Raw genomic sequence first — 6,000 nt, 5'->3', positions numbered from 1 at the left:
GAAGTGAAGAAAAAGCCATCCTGGGGCCCAAGTACTCACCCTGGCTGTTGTTCCAGGCTGTTCTGTGCACAGCAGAGAGACTGAGATTTATCTTCCTGCAGAGGCAGTTGTGGCAGCAGCCTCTGTCTCCAGGGAAGATGAGAGTCACAGAGGAGCCCTTCCACTCAGGTCCTCGGGGAGTGGGAAAGCTGGAGCTTGCATTGACATCCAGAGAAAGGGACGGAGTTCAGGGTCATAGACTTCACAACAACCCATGAATTTGAGTTGATTTCAGAGACTAGTACCATCCATGGCCCATTTGAATTTCAAATCCTTCCAGGATAAAATTCCTGAAGCATCCTTTGGGCCAGTGCACAGGATGAGTCCTGTAGGATTTCCCTGACTTTGCATAGAGTAGGGATAAGGAACAATGGGATTGGAGCCCAGTGGTGGCCAAACCAAGGGTAAGGGCACCTGGGAAAGTTTACAGGAAGTAGACATGGACTGATTTCTAAACAGCCCAGACTGTGCTGAGCTCTCTGCTCTTATTCTAAAAGGACCAGGAGTGAGATTTTGAATCTTCTAAGTGGTTCTGCTGACATTCTTGTCTGAGGACTGACCTGATAAGGAAAGTACAACAATGGCAAAATTTGGGCAATGCAAAAAGCATGACTTGAAAGCCAGTCAGGCTTGAATTTAAATGCTTCTATTTCTCACCACATATGGGCTCTCTCCCCAGTCTGTCTCAGTTGTTAGAGAACTCTATGCCAGCATTACTCTAAGGTCTTTTGTAAATCACACGGGGCTGTGAACTACTTCATATAGGAATATTGGGCATGTTCAGTCCTTAAAAATTTAATCCTCACAAACCATAACAACCCAAGTAAAAAAAAAAAAAACAAACAATGGGTAAGAGTCTTCACTAGACATTTCCCAGAATCCCTGCAAATGGGCAATGAGTACATGAGAGCATGCTCAGTATCACTGATCATCAGGGAAATTTAAACAACAATGAGATGATACCTCCTACCTGTTAGTTATTATAAAAATAATAAAATGATAAATTAAAGAGATGGCAAATGTCAGTGAGGAATCAGAAAGAAAGGGATTGTTGTATCTATTGGTGCAAATGTAAAATGATGCATTCATTATCGAAAACAGCATGGTGTTTTCTCCACAAATTAGAAAAAAATCCAACTATTGTATGAACTATCAATCCCCCTACTGGACACATAGCCAAAGGGAATGAGGTCAGTTCTAGAAGAGTTATCTGCATGGCCATGTTCTTTACAGGGTCACTCATAATAGACATGACACTGTATGTGTCCATCAGCGGATGAATGGATTACAAAAATGTAACATTCTCTCTCTCTCTCTGGAATATTATTCAGCTTTAAAGTGAGAAAATGTAGCCATTGGAATAGCATGGGTGATCATAGAGTGTGACATAAACAAGACATAGAAAAAACAGACACTAAAAGATCTCATTTATATGTACAATATAAAAACATTAAACTCATAGAAGTGTATGAAACTGACAACAAAATAGCAAGTTCACGCCTCCAGGACACTGAGGGCTGGAGGTTAGAATTCAAACGGTACAATGTTTAGGCTATGTAGGATCCATAAACTCTGTAAATGTCATCTACAATATGGTGACCATATTTATTATGTATCATCCTCTTGAAATTGCTGGAGAGTAGACCTGAAATGTCCTTATCACAAAAATGGCAACTATGTGAGAAGACTGATGTGTTGATTGGCTCCTGCCAACCATTTCCCAATAGATCCATATATCAGAACATGGATTTTTCACCATACACACATATAGTTTTTGTCAGTTATTTCCCAATAAAGCTGGAAAGTACTGTTTTGTAAGCCTTATCACCTGATTTATTTTTAAACCACTTAAAATCTTGGCAATTTTCTTTTTTATTCCAGTCATTTCTGTGGGGATCAATTCTGAGCAGGCTCTGGTCACCTTAATTCACTCTTATAAGGCACCATCCCCTGTACCCCATGATTTCCACCTGTCTTCTCCTTTAATAATACAGCATGAGCAGCCCATGGAGAGTCACTGGATATTCAGTCACAGACTACTTACCAGTGCTTGGAGCTAATGTTTAGTAGGACCCAAAAGGGAAAACTATCCTCTTCCATCCACAAAGCATCATATTCTGAACCAAACTTTAGGGAGTCCAGCAAGATCTAACAATTCTTGTCTATGGAGTGAAGAACTCCAGATCGCATTTTATTTAGTTCTTTCTTTTTTCTGTTTTAGTCTTGCTGTGGCTCATCCTTGGTCACTGGAATGGACTGATGCCTGTAGTGTGTCAGCTTTGGCTTTGGAGAAACAGCTCGTGCTCTGGCAATGAAGCTTCTCTCAGTGGCAGAATTATGTCATTGTTTTATGGCTCTCTGGTCTCCCTCTGGTTTCTCTATTTGCTTTCCATAACTTTAATCTGGCTTCAGCTTAAATATCACTGTCTCTCCACCCTCCAAACTGTTTTCCCTTTCCCTGGCATGGCCGCTGACCTTTTAAAAGCTCATTTTAGACTCATATTATGGGCTCAGTGTTCATAACTTTCATTTATACCTGATATTTACATAGTTCATTTTCACATTTCATGTTTTGGGCCATGGGATGCTGTATAAATGATTTCTGAATATATATCTTTAATGTCATTCAAGATGTATGCAAAAATATATCATATGTGCTTGAAAATGTTTTAATGAAACACATTATTATGTATACTGAGTATATGCTATTTTTAAAAAAGAAAAAATGAGAAATGAGTACTGGGTATGAACTATGCACAAGCTGTAAGAATTGGTGATATTGTCAGAAATAATTCCAGATATGTGATAGGAAGCTTGTATGTTATGTGTAAATCCTCTCCTCCCACAAAACTAAAAATAACCCAGGGAATTCTATTCCCAGAAGAAACACATTATTTTCACTCATTTCTAGTCAAGCCTGTCTAGGATAAATGATACAACTCAGAGATGGGGATTACATAAAATCACGGAAGGATGCGAGCTTCTCTGTCCTAAGGCAAAGTTGTGTTTATGGCTCTCAAGGGGACTGGCTACCTAAATGAGTGCCCTCCACTGTCAGGCCAACATAAACATGGCTGGGAACAGGGCAGTGCTTTTATGGTTATCCGTCCCTGGAGACCCTGCTTGCTGGGAAAGACACTCTCACTATAGTGACTGTTTGCTTGAGAGTCCTGGCTTCAGTGGCCTCTCACAGAAGGAACAGCCTGGGGCCACATGCCAGCGGACCAGGCTCCTCAACTGCAGAAGCCTTTCCAGGTAATGGGAACAGAAAGACAAACACTCTCCCAGGATCCTGATTTGTGCGGCTAAGCTACAGCAGTGGCCATTGGCCCTCCCTTTAATTTGCCATCTTTTGAAATGCAACCACAATTTCCTGGGACAGCTTTGGAAGCCGGCCTGCTAACCCATCTCCAGTGAACATGTCGGGCTCTTGGACTCCTTCTCTAGCCCGTTGAAATCCCATCCCCCTCACTCAGTGTGCTCTCTTCCATTTCCCATCCTCCACCTAGTGTTTGTATGGCGGGGGAGGGGATTGGAAAAAGAGTGGGGAACGGAGAGAGGAGGAGTGAGAACCAGAAGAGAGATGGAGAACTTGCAAGTCTGTTTTTTTAAAAAACTTTTATTTTATGATTTGTGTGTATGAGTGTTTTGCCTATTTACTTCATGTGTACTCGTTGCCTGCAGAGGGCAGCAAAGAGCATTAGATCGTTTGGAACTGGAATTACAGACCGTTTGGAGGGGCTGTGGAGGTGCCAGGAATTGAACCTGAGTCCCCTGGAAGAGCAGCCAGTGCTCTTAACTGCTCAGCCACCTCTCGTTCCCTCAACAAGTCCTGTTTTTAAATCTGAAGCTTTCAGGCTAATATCAGCAAGTGAGTGGCACTCTGGGGGCTGAGACAGGAGGATGGTTACATACATAGAACTTGGCTTGCTGTGGCTCCAGTGTGCGTTCTTATTCCTTTACTTCATTGTTATGCAACAAAATTTTTTTTTTACCTATTCTCCTCCTATTATAATATGACAAGTACTGAATACCGTGTTAAGTGTTGGCCAAGGATTATTGTATTTAATTCTCACGAAAGCACTACAAGTTGAGTATGATCATCAACTCTGGAAAAAAGAAAGGAGCCAGTGCAAAGACTGAATTGACCTGACGAATCACACAGCAGCTGCTCTTTCTATTGGGATCAATGTCCACTTAGAGAGCCTTTCAGTGTTTCCTGTGGTGGAAAAATTCTGTTGCTGGGAGCAGTTTTGGATTTTTAGAAAGAGCCATAATTGGTAGGAACAGAATGCAGGAGATTAAGTTGAGAAATGCCATGTTTGGGCAAAGAACAGGTGCAGGCATAGGGAAAGGGTTGGCCTCTCATGTAGGCCAGAGTGCACCTTCTACGAGTGTCCTGCATTGGTGCTGGGCCCTGAGGAATTCTCTAAGGCTTGTTAATGATATTAATAGAATAGCATGTTTGAAATGCGGCAGGAATTTCGAGATTATTCTATCCAGTCGCAGTCCTTCACTGAAGAGATAAATGAATTAGGGAAGATCACCCATTCAGTGTCAGAAATGCAAAGTATAGGTCAGAGCCCCCAAATTCCTACCCATGGTTCTCTAGTACCTTTGGGGTTCAGTAAGGCTATGTTTGTGCTTTCACCACATTCTTCTTGTTCATCCTTTGAGGGAACAAAATAAGAGATAGAAGAGTAGGAAGTTCTTTTTTCTGCTCTCTGTCTATGTCTCTCCATCTCTGTCTCTGTCTCTCTCTCTTTTTCATACCGTGTCCCATATAATTTGTAGATTCATACTCAGTGTGTAATGGAGGTTGACATTGGTCTCTGAGTGCTCCATCCTCTATCTCCAAAGTACTGGGATTACAGTGTGCACCACCATGACCACCTGAGTATAATTCTTCAAAACACCCCAAAGTCTGTGATTGACAATACTGTAATGCATATTTACAAGTGTCCCAGTGGTAGCTCTTATGTCAAATGCTCTTACCACAACAGGAAAACAACAGCATCAAGGAGAGCTGGGAGAAAAGTCTTGGAGGTGATGGATACACTTGTTGTATTGATTGTGATGACAATGTCTAGAGTGTGGACTGACATAAAGTTGTGCGCATTACTGTTCCTCTTTGTGTTTTAATCATACATAAATGAATTAGGTAAAGAGAAGGCATCTTATGTCACCATCCCTGGAAAACAGATGAAACAAAGGAGCCCTGCAGAGAGTGGGTTGACCCAGTAACCTCAGGTTAGACTGGCATCATCTTCTTATCCCCTTCCTTCCAGAAGAGACACAAAATCTTTGAAAACCAATGAGCTTGCACTTGTGTCTGAGTCCTCATTGAGGTTTGAAAGGCAGGTGTTATACTGTCATGTTTCCAATGGAAAAGCAGGGGTCCAAAAGGGAAATGGCTTTGTAGCTAGAGTTTTCTTGCCTGGCCCACAGGACAAATCTCTCTCACCTGCCAGTCCCACAGCCTCAGACCCGACCAAGTAAACACAGAGACTTATATTGGTTACAAACTGTATGGCCATGGCAGGCTTCTTGCTAACTGTTCTTACAGCTTAAATTAATCCATTTCCATTAATCTATACCTTGCCACATGGCTTGTGGCTTACCAGCATCTTCACATGCTGTTTGTCATAGTGGCGGCTGGCAGTGTCTCTCTGACTCAGCCTTCCACTTCCCAGCTTTATTCTCCTCCTTGTTCCGCCTACACTTCCTGCCTAGCCAATGGCCAATCAGTGTTTTATTTATTGACTAATTAGCAACACATTTGCCATACATAACATCCCACAGCATGGCTTAACTAAAACACTTCTGGAAGAAGTCATCTCTTAGGACCCTTTATCACACACATAAGTCAGTCTATGCCTGCCTGGTCAGGCTACGGTCCTCCAGTGCAGGGCCAGGAAGTGTAGAAGGGGAGGCAGGGACTTCAGAGGGATCTTGCTTCAA

Source organism: Peromyscus eremicus, chromosome 1 (genome assembly GCF_949786415.1).
Source record: "Peromyscus eremicus chromosome 1, PerEre_H2_v1, whole genome shotgun sequence".
NCBI classification, from domain to species: Eukaryota; Metazoa; Chordata; class Mammalia; order Rodentia; family Cricetidae; genus Peromyscus; species Peromyscus eremicus.
The sequence above is the reverse complement of the archived record's forward strand: the minus strand, read 5'-3'. Positions refer to the sequence as shown.